Source organism: Cervus elaphus, chromosome 14, assembly GCF_910594005.1.
Source record: "Cervus elaphus chromosome 14, mCerEla1.1, whole genome shotgun sequence".
Taxonomy (NCBI): Eukaryota; Metazoa; Chordata; class Mammalia; order Artiodactyla; family Cervidae; genus Cervus; species Cervus elaphus.
Window position 1 is genome coordinate 30,644,253 of NC_057828.1, and position 20,461 is coordinate 30,664,713.

A 20,461-nucleotide genomic window follows, 5' to 3' on the forward strand; every position below is an offset into this window, starting at 1 on the left:
GGTCAGGAAGATCCCCTGGTAAAGGAAATGGCAACCCACTCCAGTATTCTTTTTTTTTCACTCCAGTATTCTTGCCTGGAGAATCCCATGGACAGAGGAGCCTGACAGTCTACAGTCCACAGGGTCACAAAAGAGCTGGACATCTCTTAGCGACCAAACAACAGCAGCAGCAACAACAATCTGAGTTCTAAACTGCTGGTTTTATGCCTATTTTGAATGCAAAGAAAGTTTCAGCACACTGGAAGCAGCTGGTGCTGATAGAGACTTTATCTGATCATCTCAGCAGAAACAGCTAAAGCTAGTGGGCCAAATGACCATCTGCCCTCTGTTTGAGACTATGGTGGAAATAGGCACCGAGGTGGTGGAAGGAAAGTATCTAATCACCTCCTCAGAAGACAATTTTTCCTGTGGAATTGTCTCCCCTGCCTTGTTCCTGTGGGTTGAATTCTCCTTAAAATTAGGCAACCCTGTGCAGGGGGACTTAGAACAATGAGAAATCCATAATATTACACGGATTAACCAAAATGAAAATTAGCAATGAGTTTTAGGGTAGGAAGAAATTAGTTTTTGGATGACAGTGAGGGACAGTGCTGGCAGAGAGCCAGTTTGAATGAGGAACTGACCTTGGGAGAAAGAACACAGATGGAGAAGAGCAGCATGAGCCTGCCCAAAAGAGAGGGGATGCGAGGACACAGCCACCAAGTCCAGCACTTTACTCACATTTTATGCTTGAGAACTGAGACCATCGCTCCCCATTCCCATCCAGTCTGGACACAAGACCCAAAACCACCTACCCATCTGCCTTAGTATGACTTTATTATTCAATTGTGTTTCTCATAATTGAATAATTTACTATTTACATAATTTACTATTCCAGGAAACACTTTCACAGGCAAATAGCCTTATTGTTCAATAGAGGAACTTCCAGCTCCTGCAGGAGAAAGCATTAACTGTTCAAGCTCAAAGACTCTTTGACATCCAGTGTTAAAATCCTTGCCTTGCTGTGTCCACCATTATATGCCAGTCTTTGCTAATCATACTCAAGCCTCTATACTGAAAGACCGGCCTTAGACCAAATTTCAAGTTCTCAATAAATTTCAACCTTGCCTTTTCCCCTCTGATCCCTACTGAAACTCTGTCAAGGTGGTGCCCTTTCAACAGTGAGTAATCAGCTCAACTTTGTCTTATCAACAAGTTGTGCTGGTGTTATGTAGGGATCCAGCCCTGGACAAACTAACATGCAATCTACATTACAAGGTTAGTCAATAATCATTATTGTCATTTTAATGGATGGGAAATACAATGTTTTGCATAGTTATCTAATGCTTTACAATTTACCTTACATGGGAAAGTGCAAAAATCACTGCAGATGGTGATTGCAGCCATGAAATTAAAAGACGCTTACTCTTTGGAAGGAAAGTTATGACCAACCTGGATAGCATATTTAAAAGCAGAGACATTACTTTGCCAACAAAGGTCCGTCTAGTCAAGGCTATGGTTTTTCGGTGGTCATGTATGGAAGTGAGCTGAGTGACGAAGAATTGATGCTTTTGAACTGTGGTGTTGGAGAAGACTCTTGAGAGTCCCTTGGACTGCAAGGAGATCCAACCAGTCCATCCTAAAGGAGATCAGTCCTGGGTGTTCATTGGAAGGACTGACGCTGAAGCTGAAACTCCAATACTTTGGCCACCTCATGCAAAGAGCTGACTCATTGGAAAAGACCCTAATGCTGGGAAGGATTGGGGGCAGGAGGAGAAGGGGACAACAGAGGATGAGATGGCTGGATGGCATCACCGACTCGATGGATATGGGTCTGGGTAGACTCCAGGAGTTGGTGATGGACAGGGAGGCCTGGCATTCCATTCATGGGGTCGCAAAGAGTCGGACACAACTGAGCGACTGAACTGAACTGAACTGAGTGCTTATTGACTAACTTTGTAACATAGATTGCATGTTAGTATGTCCAGGGCTGGATCCCTACATAACACCAGCACAACCTGTTGATAAGACAAAGTTGAGCTGATTACTCACTGTTGAAAGGGAGGACACCACCTCAACAGAGTTTCAGTAGGGATCAGAGGGGAAAAGGCAAGGTTGAAATTTATTGAGAACTTGAAATTTGGTCTAAGGCTGGTCTTTCAGTATAGAGGCTTGAGTATGATTAGCAAAGACTGGCATATAATGGTGGACACAGCAAGGCAAGGATTTTGACACTGGATGTCAAAGAGTCTTTGAGCATGAACAGTTAATGCTTTCTCCTGCTTATTTAACTTATACACAGAGTACATCATGAGAAATGCTGGGCTGGAAGAAGCACAAGCTGGAATCAAGATTGCTGGGAGAAATATCAATAACCTCAGATATGCAGATGACACCACACTTATGGCAGAAAGGGAAGAAGAACTAAAAAGCCTCTTGATGAAAGTGCAAGAGGAGAGTGAAAAAGTTGGCTTAAAGCTCAACATTCAGAAAACTAAGATCATGGCATCTGGTCCCTTCACTTCATGGGAAATAGATGGGGAAACAGTGGAAACAGTGTCAGACTTTATTTTTTTGGGCTCCAAAATCACTGCAGATGGTTATTGCAGCCATGAAATTAAAAGACGCTTACTCCTTGGAAGGAAAGTTATGACCAACTAGATAGCATATTAAAAAGCAGAGACATTACTTTGCCAACAAAGGTCCATCTGGTCAAGGCTATGGTTCTTCCAGTGGTCATGTATGGATGTGAGAGTTGGACTGTGAGGAAAGCTGAGCGACGAAAAATTGATGCTTTCGAACTGTGGTGTTGGAGACGACTCTTGAGAGTCCCTTGGACTGCAAGGAGATCCAACCAGTCCATCCTAAAGGAGATCAGTCCTGGGTGTTCATTGGAAGGACTGATGCTGAAGTTGAAACTCCAATACTTTGGCCACCTCATGCGAAGTGTTGACTCGTTGGAAAAGACCCTGATGCTGGGAGGGATTGGGGGCAGGAGGAGAAGGGGACGACAGAGGATGAGATGGCTGGATGGCATCACCGACTCTATGCACATGAGTTTGAGTAAACTCCGGGAGTTGGTGATGGACAGGGAGGCCTGGTGTGCTGCAGTCCATGGGGTCACAAAGAATCAGACACGACTGAGTGACTGAACTGAGCTTCCCATGTATGAGCTTCCCTTGTGGTTCAGCTGGTAAAGAATTCGCCTGCAATGCGGGAGACCTGGGTTCGATCCTTGGGTTGGGAAGATCCCCTGGAGAAGGGAAAGGCTACCTACTCCAGTATTCTGGCCTGCAGAATTCCATGGACTGTACGTATAGTCCATGGGGTCAGGAAGAGTCGGACATGACTGAGCAACTTTCACTTTCACTTTCCCAAGTCTTACCTCTTTGGGCCCATTTGCCACTGTGAGAGGTAAGTAGGACAAATGTTGTTGTCATGACTATGTCACACATGAAAATGCAAGCCCAAAGAGGGTAAGTGATATATTTGAGGTTAAATAGCCAATTAATATGCAAAATGGAATCTTAATTCCAAGTTTCCTGATATCACATGTTGACTGTAAACCCTCAGTGATTCAGTCATTCAGTTGTGTCCCACTTGTGACCCCGTGGACTACAGCCCACCAGGCTCCTCGTCCATAGGATTTCTCAGGCAAGAATACTGGAGTGGGTTGCCATTTCCTCCTCCAGGGGAATCTTCCCAACCCATGGATCGAAACTGGATCTCCTACATTGCAGGCAGTCTCTTTACCAACTGAGCCACAAAGGAAGTGTAAAACTAGAGTAATAATTAAGTATTTAAATAGGATATAAAGCGTTTGCCTAAATCTTAAAGATCTAAAGTACGTTAGTTTGCTAGGACTACTGTAACAGTACCACTACTTGGTGGTTTAGAATGACAGGAATCACTGTAGTTCTGGAGACTTGAGATAAATCAAGATGTCAGCAGGGTTGAGTCCTTTTGAGGTCTGTAAGGGGGGATCTATTCCATGCCTCTTGCTTAGCTTCTGGTGGTTTTCTGGAATTTTTAGCATTTCTGCATCACTCCAATCCATGCCTTCATGTTCACATGGTATTCTGCCTGTGTACATGCCGGTGTCCAAAATTTCCCTTTATAAAAGGACACCAGTCATATTGAACAAAGGTCCTACCAACTCCAGTATGACTTTGTCTTAACAAATTATGTCTACAGTGACTCTGTTTCCAAATAAGTTCACATTTGTTAGGCAGTAGGGCTTAGCACATACATTCTGAGGGGAAACAATTCAACCTACAGCACAAAAATATGAAAATTTGTTCCACCTTTGCAAGCCCAACAGTTCATAATTGATGCTTTTGTTCCAGTAAGTCCTTGGAACTAAGAATGGTTTTTAGGACGGTAAAGTTTGCCATTGTATAGAGACACTTAATGGGCTTTCTAGGTGGCGCTAGTGGTAAAGAATCCACCTGCTAAAGCAGGAGACGCAAGAGACACAGGTTCAATCCCTGGTCAGGAAGATCCCCTGGAGGAGGAAATGGCAACCCACTCCAGTATTCTTGCCTGGAGAATCCCATGGACAGAGGAACCTGGTGGGCTACTGTCCACGGGGTCGCAGAGAGTCGGACACGACTGAGTACACACACACAGACACTTAATACCTTAGGGCAGATACATTTCCCGGGCTGCTATGTGGCTAATTTTACTTTAGTCTCAATAAGTAATCATGAGTACTTCATGAATTATTGAGTCAAATGAGTGTGGAGAAGCCACTGTTTGCATTCAGTTTAAAGGATGCATCCATTTCAATTGCATTTTGAGAGTGACGGCAGCTAATGAATTGTGTCCACTGAAGAGCCTGGTCCAGATGGCACAGGCTGTCCCCTGGTAAAAAGGGATTTGTGCAAAAATACAGTTTGAAGAAAATAGTTTATTTTAGTCAAGAAAATCAGGGAACATGGCCTGGTACTAACTTGGGTGAATTTATTCTGGAAACCTTTTCTGCTTTAACATTCAAAGGCTGATCCCAGGGATAAACATTCTGCTCCTCCACAGGGGTCTTGTCTGACTCATTTAGCAACCATGAAAATTATACCACAATGCGCACACACATGGACATACACACATACATGAAACAATTCATGAAACAAAACTTCTCCTTACTACAATGTCCTCTAAGTTTTTCTACTTGATTGTATTCTTTAAAAAATATTTATTTATTTGACTGTGCTGGGTCTTAGCTGCTGTATTCGGGATCTTAGATTTTTGTTGCAGCATGTGAACTCTTAGTTGCAGCATGTGGGATCTAGTTCCCTGACCAGGGGTCGAACCCAGGTCCCCTGCATTGGGAGTGCAGAGTCTTAGCCACTGGACCACCAGGGAAATCCCTGTATTCTATTTTGTTTATTAAAAATGTCAGTTGTACACCACTAAAATAGGTTCATGACCTGCAACTTTGGAAAAAACCTGATCTAGAATATGTACTCAGGAGTGAAACTACTAAGTCCTAGTTAAAAATGTTTAACTTTACAAGGAAATGCCAAATGGTTTTCCAAAGTGATTACAGCAATTTACACTCCCGCTAGGAATGTGAAAGAATTCCTGTAGCTTTACCTCTTCTCTCCCACGCTTGGTGTTGTTACAATTCTTAATTCTTGCTAATCTGGTGTGTATAAAAAGGTATCTCAGTGTGGTCTGCACTTGCAATTCCCTGAGGAATAATTAGCTTGGACTCCTTTTTTATTACATCTTCACAGTCTCAGTGAACTGCCTGTTCATGTCTTTTGCCCATATTTCCGTTGGGCTTTTTACAAGGTGCTTATTGAACAATTTGCAACACACTCTATGATGTTTTGTTCATTTAATGCAGGGCTTAAATGGGAAGATTATTTCTTTAAGACTGGATTAAGAGTCAAGAAACTTTATCTGGTATGAAGGAGGTGTAAGAAGAAAACTGGTCCCTTATTTTTGGTTTACTACTGAGACCTCCTGTTTACCCTTGTCAGGAATAAACCTGCATCAGGAATACTCAGCTCTCTTAGCCAGGTTCAGGACCTCTTCCCTGCTTTCTTCAATGTGTAATAGCCTTGCAGACATTTGGGGTGGGGTGTCATTCCCCACTGACACTGCTGGAGGAATGTCAGTCCATCTCCCCCTTCCCTGCTGTTTCTCTTCTACCCCAACCAGATGGCTTGCATTTCTGCCGATCTGGTATTGGGATCCAGGGCTCCTGCACATTCTGGAAGCTTCTTTTGAGGTCATCCATAATGTAGTCCTGGTGGCTCAGATGGTAAAGAATCTGCTGGCAATGCAGGAGACCCCGGGTTTGTTCCCTGGGTCGGGAAGATCCCCTGGAGAAGGAAATGGCAACCCTCTCTAGTGTTGCCTGGAGAATTCCATGGACAGAGGAGCCTGGTGGGCTACAGTCCATGGGGTCACAAAGAATCAGACACGACTAAGCGACTAACATTTTCACACTTTCATAATGTAATCCTGAGTTGAAATTCCAGATCTTCTCTTTCACACATCCCTCTCTTCCTTGATATTCACCATAAGAGGTAAGAGAATCGCTGGCCCCTGGGTACTGGTATTTATGATGCTCTGACCAGGGAGCTCATGTCCTTTGCCTGAATCTGCTCCTGCCTCTCAGTCAGGGTGGGCCTTGTCCTGTGAGGGTTTTTGTAGCAGTGTAGTCCATGAAACCACTTTATCTAGCGGATGAAATTTCCCCACAGTAACCAGGTTGTAGCTGGGGTTTGCATCGTTGACTAAATCAATCATGGATATAGCCATCTGAATATTATAAAAATTTAAAAATGCACAAGGCTCTGTAATAATAAATGAATTGAGTCATTTTATCACAGAATAGGGTTTATGGAATGACCTTACTTAGGAAATGAGTGAAGTTCAGATTTCTCACTTTTAGAATCTGGAGCATGACTTCACTGTTACAAAGTTCAGAGTGGTCTTAATTTGGCTTTAATGACATCACATTATCCTTGATAGTAGCTTTGACCTGCTTCTCACAGATCAGGGGTCCTCAGATTAGGTTTCTTGGAGTCTCACTGTTCTGGGGGAAAACCTTCAAGTGGACATCGAACTCCATGGGTGTTGGCCTCTAATGTGCGAAGACAGCCAGAGCAGGTGGCCAGAATTCTGAGCCCTCTTCTCTGTTTCAGCCAGAGCAGTCTTTTTGTTTTCTTATTTATAATTAAAATCTCATGTAAGAGTGCATTTATAAATGCAACTTCTTTTCTAGAAGTTTGGAAACCACTGCAGCAGTTAACCTTGAAGCAAAGCTTAAATAGTGGGTTGTAGCCAAAGAGGAAAGGCAGGCTAGTATTTGCTGATGTTGTCTTTTCCTTCAAATGGACACACAGTTCCTAAGGATAACATCTTTTTTTCTTTTCCCTTCCCGTGACATTTCTGATGGCTGGTCAAGCATCCGTAACTGCCCCCCTCACCGGCTAGTGTGGTCTGCTGGTTCCTTATTGCTTCAGACTGACCTTGTCTTCCCAAATCTGTGCTTCTCTTCTCCTCTGGTAATGGAATTTCAATCCACACCCCCCCACCCAGTCAAGGGTTTCATTTCCCAGCTCCCCATGGTGCAACATGGCTCCGTGGCCATGCTCTCACCCTGGACTGTGAGCACCAGTGATGTGTGTAATTCCCCCATCACTTGTTTAAAAAGAAACTGCTTATCCAGGAGTTTTCTTTCACTCTTCGCCTCTCCCACCAGCTGAGCACAAATGTGATGGTGACCCTGAATCCCATGTGCAGACAAGGACATCTCCGGGGGAAGATAGAGAGCAGATAGAAAGGGCCCAGGACCTAGGCCTAGATGAAGCTCAGTGTCCCAACAGGTGGGACAGCTTGCCTCCAGACTGTGATAAGGGTCTGTAGGTAACTGCCGTGTAAGTGGTCTGCAACCTTATTCTGTAATAGAATCTCCAAATCTAAGAGCTTCAGAGTTGAGAGAAGAGTGAGAATCATTGAAACCTGTTCTAGGATTTGCATCCCTTCAGAGAGAAAAGTTACTTTTGGATTTCTGAGGTCCTGAGATCACAGGGAGTTGGGGTGTGGGGTGGGAAAACGTTTTACATAGAGACTGAGAAGGCAGACTGCCTCGGAGAGAGCACCCCTCCCCTGCAGGATTTGCAGCTGACAGCTCTGGGTGCTGGAAGGACAGAGGAAGGGCTTGACTTGCTGGAAGCAACCATCTTAGGTCCTCACACAAGTCTTAGCTGTGTCTTGACTCTTCTGGGGGTCTCTACTTTGGGGACCCCATCTTTTTCTTTCACTGCACCTTGCAGCATGCAGGATCTTAGTTCCTCAACCAGAGATCAAACTCGTGCCCAGGCAGTGGAAGTGCTGAGTCCTAAACATTGAACTGCCAGAGAATTCCCTGGAGACCCCATTCTAATTCAACCTCCGTGGCTTGTAGAGAAGAAAACTGAACTCAAGTGTCTTCTTCAAGGTCACACAGTGATTTAGTGACAAAGCCGGGACTAGAATTCAGATATCCCTAAAGTATAACACTGTCCATGCACCATGACAAAATGTTTGACCACATTTTACAATAGAAATGAAGAGTTATGTCTCTTGATCTTGGCTTCTTGTCTGTTCTTGTGCTGCTGTTCAGATTCCTGCTTTCCTACTCAAGTCTCTTAGCTCGAGCCCTGTCCTTCTCTGAGAGTCCACCTTCTCCATCCTTCTGCATCTCTACGATTTCCCTCTCTTTACTGAGCAGACTCAGCTTTCTGTCCGATCCTACTCCTGGGCCTCTTTTCCCTTTTTGCTCCATTTCAGCAGAGCATAGAAACAGAGGCTAGGCAGGAACCCTTTGGACGACAGCCCATAAAACATCAAGACAAACAGGACAGATTGCTTGGAAGTACAATCTTATCATATCCAGGGATTAAATGAGTGACAAGCTAAAGGCTCCATATCTGAAGAAGACCACCACCTCCACCATAGGCACCTCGAGCCAGGGTCTCAAAATGAATGACTGCAGGGAAGGGACCAGAGTCTCCTAAGAAGTCACATCCTCCACTCTTCATCCATTTTTCCTGTCAACACCTTTCTGATTGAAAAGAAATGGGAAAAGTGTACTTGAGTTTCACACTGATACTTTTTAAGATCCAGCAGAAATTCCACATCCTTTCGTTGCCTCCTAGATTTCAGTCTCTTCTCTCTTTTTCCTCCTTGTTTTTATATCAGATCGTTTAACAGACAAGGGTCAGAACTAAAAATAAATCCTCATTTTCCGGAGCTACCTACCATGTCATTTACTGTATTCCTAGCTCTCTGGAGTCGACACTGCTGACACACGGGCCTGTAGATACACATTTGCAAAATAAAACCTCAACTCACAAGCAGTTTCTGGAAGCTTGTGGTATTGCTTTGGGCTGAGGACTGACTTTTCCAGGGGTTGTTCATCCAGATTGCTCCTGTGTTCCCTATCACCTTTCATCCAGGGATCTTACCAGGGTTTCTATCCCAGCATTGATGTTCATACCTCCCCATGGAGCCATCAGTAATTGCTTTTAACAGAAGGAAACTGAGGCCCAACAACAACAACAAAAAAGACAATAGACTGAGTGGATGGGGAAGTTTCCAGCCAAGTTAAAAATAAAATTCATTTTGTGTAAAAACCAGGAACACATGCTTTGATCTCTTTTTCTTTTGGTTGACACCAAAAGGGGATCAACATGCAGGGGGTTAAACATGTGGGGGAAATAAATTTAGTGGTGTTGGTTCGGACAGAACGTATTGGGAATGAATAATAGAAAAACCGTACTCTCACTAAGTTTCATAACTCCAGCAAATTTGTGGATTGGGGTTAACCGAGGCTGGAATTCCAGAACTCAAGTTACCCAACTGTGGCAGGCCAGGGGAATTTCTGTTGGTTGGATGGGAAATCTTCAATGTCAGCATTCATGTTCAACTGTACTCAACACTTTAACCCAGTATGTAGGTAACTTTCTTTCCATTCTTATGTTGATCAGGAGCCTAGAGCCTGAATGGAACAGAGAAAAAGGTCTGTATTCACTTGGACTAAATGTGGCCACCTATCATTAAGAATGCTGACTGTGGCCATTCCCAGTCAGCTCCTCCTGCCTGGCGCTAAAAGACACCGGACACCTCTGGCTTCAAGGACTTCAAGCAACATCATGAACTTGTCACTTAATTCATGAGCTGCCATGAGTCCCCAGCTAGCTGGCTATGTGAAAATGTCTTACCTTCCCACTGAGCTGGAAGTCCCCTGAAGGCAGGAACTCCCTCATATTCCTCTGCAGCTCCCCTGGTGCTCCATGTTGACTTTCCATCAGCCAGAGTTCGGTGGGGAAAGCAGAACCACTATGAGTATTCCAGGATGTATTAGGCAATTGTGGGAGAAGCTGGGCAAGTAGAGGTGCCTAGTTGGGAGCTGGAGAGCTGGTGACTAACCAGTTCTCTTGAAGCCCTGGTGTGAATGGAACAGGCAAAATCTGCCAAGAATAGCCAGGCACATCCAGTTGCTGGAGTGGGGCTGTGAAAGCAAAGTTGGTAGAGAAGTCCATGGAAAACTATTGCCTTTGAATCTGGTGGTGGGCCTGGGACCACTGGACCAACCGTCAGAAGAATTACTAGAGCGAGCCCAATGGTGGTTGCCAGAGGCTGGTGGCAGACATCAGTCAAAAGGTACAAATATCACACAAAACAACAACAACACTACTACTACTAATAAAGAGGGTGGGAGGAAACTTTTGGAGGGGATGGATGTGTTTATGACATCAATTATTGGGATGGTTTCACAGTTATACACTTACTCCTACACTCATCAAGTTGTAGACACTAAATATGTACAGATTTTTGTATGTTAATCATACCTCAATAAAATGGTGAAAGAAAGAAGGAAGGAAAGGAAGAAAGAGAGATTTGCTGGATGTGGAATGGAAAAGACCAAGGATACACTAGAACCCAACAGCACTTTTGCATCTGTGTGTCGCCACATGAAACCACAATGACCCTCACAAAGTAGTGGCTATCGCTCAACTTCCACCTTCCAAATCTTTGCCCTATTTCTCTTTGGGTCAACTCTAACCCAGAATCATACAGAGAAGGGGATTCTGGAAAACCCCTCCAGCTGAACCAAGTTACACAATACAGTACAGAATTATCACAGATGTGCAATAGTCTCTTTGAACTCATCTGGTCAGTTTCTGGCATCACTGGGAAAGTTCTAGAGTCAAGAGATGAGTCCGGGATCGTTCTACCTCTAAACATCTGTCATTAGCTAGGTTGCTTAACCTCTCTGCCTGGCAGGCCCACAGATGGGAAAAGGTGATTCATCACCCCCTAGGAGGTCCATGCAGAGGTAAGGGACTTAGAATGTTAGTGAGCTTTGATAACTTCCAGCCAAAGGTTTTAAAGGATACTAGATTCTGCAACATTATTTCTCTCAGATTTTGCTAGTGTGCATTTAAAGCATGTCTATTTAGAGCTGAGTCTCCTGGCTAAAGCAAGGGTTTGAAAATCAGAAATTCCAACCATTTTTTTTTCTCTAACTATATTCTTGGCATGCTATGAAATTCGGAGCAAGTCGTTAAACCATTTGCTGTCAATATTTACTTATGTACAGAAGGGGGATAATCACATTCCAAGAACACCAATTGCCCACTGGCTCAGTCCCTTAAAGAAATGAAGACCCAGCAGAGCCATTATGAGCTTTACCAGCGCAGTGTTGTACAAAATTTCCAGGGCTTGCTCTGTTATCTACTTCTTGGGACAATACATAAAATTGTGCCAGAATTTATGAAGCCAGCAAACCTGCTCTATTTCACCTCCAGCTAAAGCTGCAGGGTTTGCTCCCTTTGATGATACACCATCAAATACAGAAAAACTGGTTCCAGTCTGATCATCTGCAAAGCAGTAAAAAGCTTCCTGCCTTTCTCTGTCTACAGGATGTGGTGACAGGGAGCCCAAGAAAGATGGAGGAGATGGATTCAAGCCAGAGTGGAGGAAGCAGGCTCTAACCTGCAGATTACCCTCTCCAGAGACCAACTGCTTCCCACAGAAGAGTTGGGAGCCCTGCCAGAGACCCCCTCCCAGGACCACAACTCTGAAGAGCATTAAGTACAAGCTTCACCCCTTGGATGTAGAAGGTTAACTTCATGGCAAACAAAGGGTTAAGAAAAGAATTCACAATAATATCCTCACACACACACATTTTTCATGAGCAATGGTGTCCCTTCCTAGGTCTGAGTACTTTATTGCCTTCCCTGAGTAATTACTGTCTGGGAAATTAAACGTTTCAGCTCTTTCTACCTGGTATCTGTTGTGTCAGCCAGAACCCACTAACAAATATAAACTGGTGACACTTGAACACAAAGTCATGCCTCTTGCCTTCACAGGTGACAAAGCTCAGAGTAGCATTTTTCATCCTTGGCTTTCTATCGTTAGCAAGTTTGTTTTAAAAAGTGAGGGCTTGGGAATCCCCAGGTGATCCAGTGGTTAGGACTCTGGGTTTTCACTGCTGAGGGCATGGGTTCAATCTCTGGTCAGCGAACTAACATCCCACAAGCCTCACAGCACAAAATAAAATATTGGGTTGGCCAAAAGTTTCTTAAAAAACTTTCTTGTTAAGTTTGTTAGAAACTTTTGGATAATACAATACAATAAAATAAAGGTGAAACCTTGTATTGCACCATACTCTTTCTCCCACAGGTCTCTGTGATCCAGGGGCATGTTTCAGCAAGTTGGCTGACGGACAATAAGTGAGGTCTGAACATTCACATTTATAGAGTCAAAGATGAATACATTTTGGTACTTTAAAAGCCCAGCGTAAAAATAGCAGTAAGACTATTTCATGATAAAAATAATCAGTTCCAAAGTCCTTTATTCATTCTCCCGTTTCATAATTGGAAGACTTTGGTGTGACTTACAGCGTTTGGGTCCAGTGTCATGTTTGTTATGTTTATATAGTAACCAAAAACTATGGATAAATATTTATGTAGTTACAAAACTTTTAACAGGCCCCAAACTTGGAATAACCCAAAAGAAAGCAAAGCATTCCATTTTGGGCAGTTGTAAATCCCTGGTTGTCAACGTGACTTGGACATCGGAAGGGAAGGAGTAAGCCCCAATGGCTCCCATATGTTTGCCGAGAGCAGCCTTTGGGGGTGGGGGTAGAAGGAAGAACAGAGGAAGGGCCGCCATGGACAGTCTGCATTGAGTGTCCCGACAGTCTGGGAACAGGCAGAGCATCGTTTTGCACTTGTCAGCTGTTGCCCGGTGGACGCCTGCATGATAAATGAATAATGGCGCCACAGGCTTCTTCTTACACTAAAAAATTCAGTGCATATGGTTCTGGCTGGTTCTCTCTCCCATCCTATCTTTTGGTCATATGGAAGTACATGTGTTCCCTGGGCCATAAAAAAAGGGTGTTACAGCTTTTAGAAGAGAATTGAGGCCAACAACTTAGAGATTCAGTCTTGAGAGACATGATATAAAGAACTTGTATCTGAACCCTGGATGCAGGGTCATTGAGAAAAGTACTCGGGCTCAATGGGGCAGGGTTGTTGAGAAAAAGAAGCTAACCAAGATTGTTCTTTCGAATCCATAAAGACCCAATTGTGCATATTTTATTTTAGAAAATATTTATTTATTTGACTGTTTTAGGTCTTTGTTGCATCCTGTGGGCTCTCTAGTGCAGCACATAGACTCTCTAGTTGCGGCATGGGTATAGTTGCTCTCTAGTGCGTGGGCTTTTAGTTTCCCAACCAGGGATCAAACCTGCATCCCCTGCATTGCAAGGTGAATCCTTAACCACTGGACCACCAGGGAAGTCCCCACTGTGCACATTTTAAACTGGTAATCATTTCATAAATTTCAGAAGAGAAAGTAAACTGAGGATGCTTCCAGGCATATATGCATTACAAGGTGACTGTGAGCGGACAGTAATTTGGGGCCAGTGATCAGAGTAACAATAACTGTACTGACCTCACAAGTTTGTCATGAGAAATGAATGCAGTAATATGGAATCTGCTTAGCACAACCTAAGGGGAAATCCATCAGTATTACTATTAGCTTTGGAGATACTGTCTCACTACCTGCACTGCAAGGAAAGAGTATACACTAGACATACTTAGCTGAAACGATGGGAAAATTTGAGCAGAAAATCTTTACTGAAGGCTTAGTTGGAGGAGGGGATGTTTAAGTTTCTCTTCCCCGAAAGCTCTGGCCTAGGGGTGTAGACAGCCTCTCCCCACCCGGGAGAGAAACCCTACCTCACTGTGGCTAGGTTAGCAGAAGGCTGGCCTCCTAGGAATGGAGGCTGTCATGGCCTTTTGGTCCTTGAACAGTTCAAAGCATTTCTGGAAGCTATGCTAGTGGGGCAGGGAACGCTTTTCGAAACCTGAAATAGCCCTCCCAGGGCTGATGGCCAACAGCTGCAGCCATGGCAGTTGCTGTGTCCCACGTCACTGCACCTGACCCCAGGCGCGGGGATCCCTGACAAATGGTCATGAGAGCCTCGCGGTTCTCATCTGTCTGGAAGCCAGTGAGAGGTGAAAGGGAGCCAGATTCTGGTCCCCAAAACTGGCACCCTCCGGTCACATCTGCCTCCAGTGATCTCTCTCCTTGCCATGGATTTCCAGGCTTTGGAGCTACATGAGGAACACTGTATCCTTTCACCCTGTTTTCAGGACAATTTTCTTTCACTGTGAAGTTCAGGTAAATTTCTCATCAAAGTAGAATTTTATACCTGGTGCTATCTGAATGTGGTTTTGAACACTGAATGTGGTTTGAGCAGGAATAATGATGCAAACTGCCACTTATAAAGGATCTACCATATGCCTCCAAGAACTGCTGCTGCTGCTGCTGCTAAGTCGCTTTAGTCATGTCCGACTCTGTGCGACCCCATAGATGGCAGCCCACCCAGCTCCCCCATCCCTGGGATTCTCCAGGCAAGAACACTGGAGTGGGTTGCCATTTCCTTCTCCAATGCATGAAAGTGAAAAGTGAAAGTGAAGTCGCTCAGTCGTGTCCGACTCCCAGCGACCCCATGGACTGCAGCCCACCAGGCTCCTCTGTCCATGGGATTTTCCAGGCAAGAGTACTGGAGTGGGTTGCCATTGCCTTCTCTGCCAAGTACTGTGGTGCTGCATATATATCTCAATCTGGCAAGTTTTACCTCCAATATCAAGGTAACATAGCTAATTAGTTGCTAAGGTAGAACAAACTCATCTTTCACCTCTGTAGAAGGCTTTATTTACAAGGAGTCTTTTTTTTCCTTTAATGGTTTATAAACTTCTCTGGTTATACAATAATATATGTTTATATTAGGAAATTCAGAAAATATGAGATACATTAAAAAGTAGTAATTCTACTACCCCATATAACTACTGTTAACTTAAAGTTTCTTTTCTGTTTTTCTGTATATATATTTACAGTATTTCCCCTTTTCCAAACTAGGCTCTTTTTAGACTTTCCAAAGATTTTTAAGTTTCCTTGAAATACCAGGAAGCCTGTTTCACCCAGGGAAGCAACTGTGGACTTCTGAAGTTCAAATGTAGTTCAGAAAACTGACCACACAGTTTCCAAGAGGTGACTAAAGTTGGCAAAATGCCTTTTTCCACCCTGATAGAGGCTTTAAGTGCCTGGTCATTTGTTTTTCTGGCAGCAGGACCATTCTTCACCGTAACCAATGGCTACTAGTGTCATTAGAAGTTCTTCAACATTTTTAAGCCTTAATCATGCTCCAGATGTTACAGAAATTTAGTGACTGAAAATGAACATACATTCAAGTCTTCAGCTGCTTCTTCAAGGTCATCGGGATTTCAGCTTCAGTCTCTTAATTTGGAGTTTCAGCCAGACCCCTTCAGGGGGATTTCACCCTCATTATAAGCCAAGGAGACTTCCTTTTAGATATATTTGAGTATTTTGTATTTTCAGTTGGCTGCCCCAGTAATGTATGTGTTCCTTTAAAACATCTCTCCTTTGACAGACAGCCCATCCTGGGGGGTCCTTTTGTGGCTATGAGAGGTTATACTGAGTTTTAATTCTATCTTTGCCCCTAAGAGACCAACCAGTAGCACTCTTCCTATACTGTCTGATCAAATAGAGCTATTTTTAGTAGAGGCTGCTTTGCTTGGAAGACAGCTTATAATCTTAAAAAAGCTCTTTACACTGTAGGCATATGGGTTTCTTGACAGTGTGTGTCTAGAGTGGCAACGTCCTCGCTGCCCAGAAGACTACCTTTGAATTCACCCTTTCTGCTCCTGTATGTCTGTAAAGATAAATGAATTGCTTTGGTGCTAAATACGGTAACTGTTGCATCCATCATTTGTGACAACCACTTCCTGAACTTCATCCCTGAATGCTGTACACACCATTTTTATTGGTTCTCACCAGAGCTCGATGGTGCCACAGGAAGCGATCAGCAGACAGCAGTAGCAGCTGTACCTTCTCATGACTTTTTCATGCTGCTTTATAAAACTCGTCCACTGTTTTTACATATTCACTTAACAAACGGAACACACGATCTATTTGACTGGGGCCTTGTTGGATAAATATGGAAAAAATGTGGGAACTATGTCATGAACCACAATGGGTTTGCTTTCTGCGTAATTTGAAGACAAGATTCCTTTGCTGTGTGTCACTTACCTCCTATATTACCACTGTCGCCCAATATTTCGTAACCATCAACTCTTTGCCAGTGCCCACATGCAAAGACGGGTTTGTATTAAAAAATAAATGAGAACAGCACATTCTGATGTGGTGTAGTATATCAGCATTTTCCACCGAAGCCTTGCTGCCTGCCCTTCCCCTTTTAAGAAACAAAGGATCCAAAGCAGAGCGACTTATCCTGTTACAGCTCCCGGTGAGAAGGGTGATGAGATGTCAGAAAGAAAAAGAAAAGCCTTTTTCATTTGAAATATCTAAATGTCCAAAGATGGGAACAGCCGCAGCGGGGAGAATACTGTGCTATGCCGTTTGATCTGATTCTGTGGACCATCCGTGTCCAATTGGAAAGCTCAATTATTTTCAATTGCAAGAATCAAAAAACCAGACTCCTAGTGGCTTCAACATATAGAGCTTTATTTTTCTCACAGAACCAGGTGGGACCAAAAGTGGGCTGTGCAGGCCCAGTCATCCCAGACTCAGATTTTCCTTTCTGCTCCACCAAACTTACCAAATGTTGGATTTCTTCCACGTACTTGTTGCCTCATGGTGGCAAAGCAGCTGCAGCACCTCTGGGACTCATTTTTAATGTAGGATGAAGGGGACAGGGCCATACTAGCTGGATGGTCTCCTTCTACCTGGAAAATCAGCAGATCTCTGCTATCTTCTCATTGGCCAGAACAGAGTCACGTGGTCACTCTCAGGCTTGGAAAATGAGTTTTAGCTGGGAGCATGGCTGATTTGACCTACAGTGTGATTGTGTTAGTACGGAAGAGCGAGGAACGGGTGCCGGTTAGTCGCGTACCTCACACAGCTGCTTTCCTTAAGATCTTCCTTAGAGGGTAGCGTGGCTGAAGGGAGGGCCCAGAGATAGGACATACTGACCTCTTTGGAGATGTGACTGTCCCCGTGTCGTGTTCTTCTAGGCAAGGCATCACAATAACACTCCCTATATAAGAACAGCCCCAAACTTTTTGTTCATATATGAAATTTGGTAATTTCAATGACCAAATTCAATGGTAATTCCCCATTGCAATTCTTACAAAAACTCACCGTATTTAAATTAATGGAAAAGTAAGAGTGTTCTTTTTAGGGACTTCCCTGGTGGTTCAGTGGTTGAGACTCCGTGCTCCCAATGCAGGGGGGCATGGGTTTGATCTCTGGGCGGGGAACTAAGATCCCAAATGGCACAGCCATAAATAGAAAAAAGAAAGAAAACTGTTCTTTTTAAAAGGTTAATCTGACCATTTTATCACCCTGCTTAAAACTCTTCTAGAGCTTTCTTCTTAGAGCTCTTAAGATGAATTGTAAAACCCATGGCTTGCCCTACAGGACACAGTCTCTCTATTTCTGCAGCCTCGTATGTCTCTCTGCCTCAGGACGCTTGCATGCCCATTCTTCTGCCCAGAAACCTTTTCCCCCCACTATGAGCTTAGCACCCTCTGCTCATTGCTCTGCTCTAAGATTGAAGAGTCTCTGGAGAAACATTCCCTAACCTGTCAGGCTAGCTTGGGACACTCTGATATGAATCCCAAGCATTTTAATTTTCTTCTTAGCATTTATCTAAAAAACCAATGAATTGGGACTTTCCTGGTGGTCCAGTGGCTAAGAATCTGCATGCCAATGCCAGGGGCCACTGGTTCTGTCCCTGGTCCAGGGAGATCCCGCATGTTTCAGGGCAACTAAGTCCATGAGCCACAACAATTGCAGCCCACATGCCCTAGAGCCCATGCTCTCCAGCAAGAAAAACCACTGTAATGAGAAGCCCACGCCGCAACTAGAGAGAAGCCCCTGCTCACAGCAACTAGACAAAGCTTGCAAACAGTGATGAAGACCCAGTGCCGCCAAAAATAAATAAATAAAAATTAAAAACTAATTAATTTGGAGTGAGTTGTTCCAAGTTTGCTTCCCCTGCTAGAATGTTAGCTTTGAGAAGGCCCTAACGTTCTTATTTACTTCACTTGGTTTATTGCCTGCTGTGTAGTAAGCATTTAACAAATATAACTGAATGAATGAGATGAAATTCTAAAAGCATGAAACTGAATTTGCTGATAATATGTACTTGTGCTACTCAAAATATAGTCCTCAAACTGGCGCTAATCTGCAAGTTGTTCCTAGTTAATCTGCCACAACTATAGAAATTGAAAGTCAGTGTTTAGAAACTTTTATAGCAATTTAAAAAATGTTGTCACTCAATGGTTTGAAAATTTAAAAAAAATAAAGCTTGTCCTTCAACACAGATGGCTTGAGAAGCTCTGTTATAGGTTATACTACAAACTGTCATTACACTAGTAAAAAGGCAAGCATTTCTAAAGTTGGAGGCAGACTGCATAAAACAGATAACCAACAAGGACCTACCGTCTAGCACAGGAAACATATTCAATACCTTGTTATAACCTATAAGGGAAAAGAATCTGAAATAAAAAGATATGTATATAGATTTGAATTGCTTTGCCATATACCTGAAACTAACACAACATTGTAAATCAACTATACTTCACCTTAAAAAATATATATATATATGTATATAAGATAAGACGAAGCCGCAGGAGCTCCACAGCCTATGCCAGCAGCCATCAAGTAGGCAGATCAGTGTGAACTGCCAGAAAGAGGAAGGCCATACAGCCCTGCCTCCACCTCCTAAGAGAAACCCTGTCTCCCTAACATCACAGCAAGTTATTTAATTTGAACACAGTCTTTCATCATTTGTGCTTCAGTTCCCTCATGTGAAAATGGGGATAATGACAGAATCTACTTCACGGGGTTACTGTGAAAGACTAAACTGTGCAATTATATGCCAAGAATTTGAAGTCACTTTCATGAGTATCTGATATTATTATTACTTGCAATACATAAGTAAGCCATTTTGAAAAAAAAAAAAAAAGAGGAGATTTCTTAAAAATAAAACCCAGTTTGGATTAAAATAACACTTGGGATGTGAAAGCACACTGAACAGAGATTGATATCAAACACTGAGAACAAGCAGCCCGCTGGGAGGATGTGAGGCTGTGTGCGCCTGAGGCAGGCTGAGACCGGTCTCTGACCTCGGATCAAGGCAAATATTTGCACAGTGGAGCTGGCATATTCGTGCGTGGTTCCTATACAGGAAAACGTGCAAATGGAACAGTCAGGGAGGAGGAATGAGTTTATGTTTTTTACTCTAATATTCTGCTCCAACTCAGGGTGGATGAATTATATTATGAGGCTGCAGTCTCTTAGTTGAAGGCTTTAGAGTAAAATGCAAGTACAGTTGATAGGTTACATTTTAAGCCTTCATCAGTCATTTACACTTTAGTATGATATAAAAATCTGAATGGACCTTGGATGGGAGCCCTTTGCTCATGTCTTACCTTAATCTGGCCCTTACTCCCATCAGCAAATCCTGCCCATTACGCACCGTGTAGCCTTGCTCAATGCTTAAATTTAAACACGTCCAGCCTTGCTGTTCTCCCACTTTCCTGATAGGAGATACAGGCTGTGCCACAAAATTGAGCACTTGTTTGTTTATATTCTGCCATGCACTGTTCCATGCTGTTTTAAGGCATTTATCTTAATTGAATCTCCAAGTTTCAGGGACCACGTCTTACACTTTGGGTTGCCGCTCCTCCCTCAGAACAGGGCTGCACACAAAATGTGTGCTTGTTAAGTCACTTTGGTCATGTCCCACTCCTTGCTATCCCGTGGACTGTAGCCCACCACGCTCCTCTGTACATGGAATTCTCCAGGCAAGAATACTGGAGTGTATTGTCATTTCCTCCTCTAGGAGATCTTCTTGACCCAGGGATCGAACTTGTGTTTCTTACATCTCCCGCACTGGCAGGCAGATTCTTTATCACTA

At 43.5% G+C, this 20,461-nt stretch overlaps 1 non-coding gene across 1 annotated transcript; it reads right to left on the minus strand.

The window, feature by feature from the left end:
* Positions 1 to 5,267: 5,267 nt before the first annotated feature.
* Positions 5,268 to 5,340, minus strand: TRNAG-CCC. Its single transcript has one exon. It is a non-coding gene; the product is annotated as a tRNA-Gly (tRNA).
* Positions 5,341 to 20,461: the final 15,121 nt, after the last annotated feature.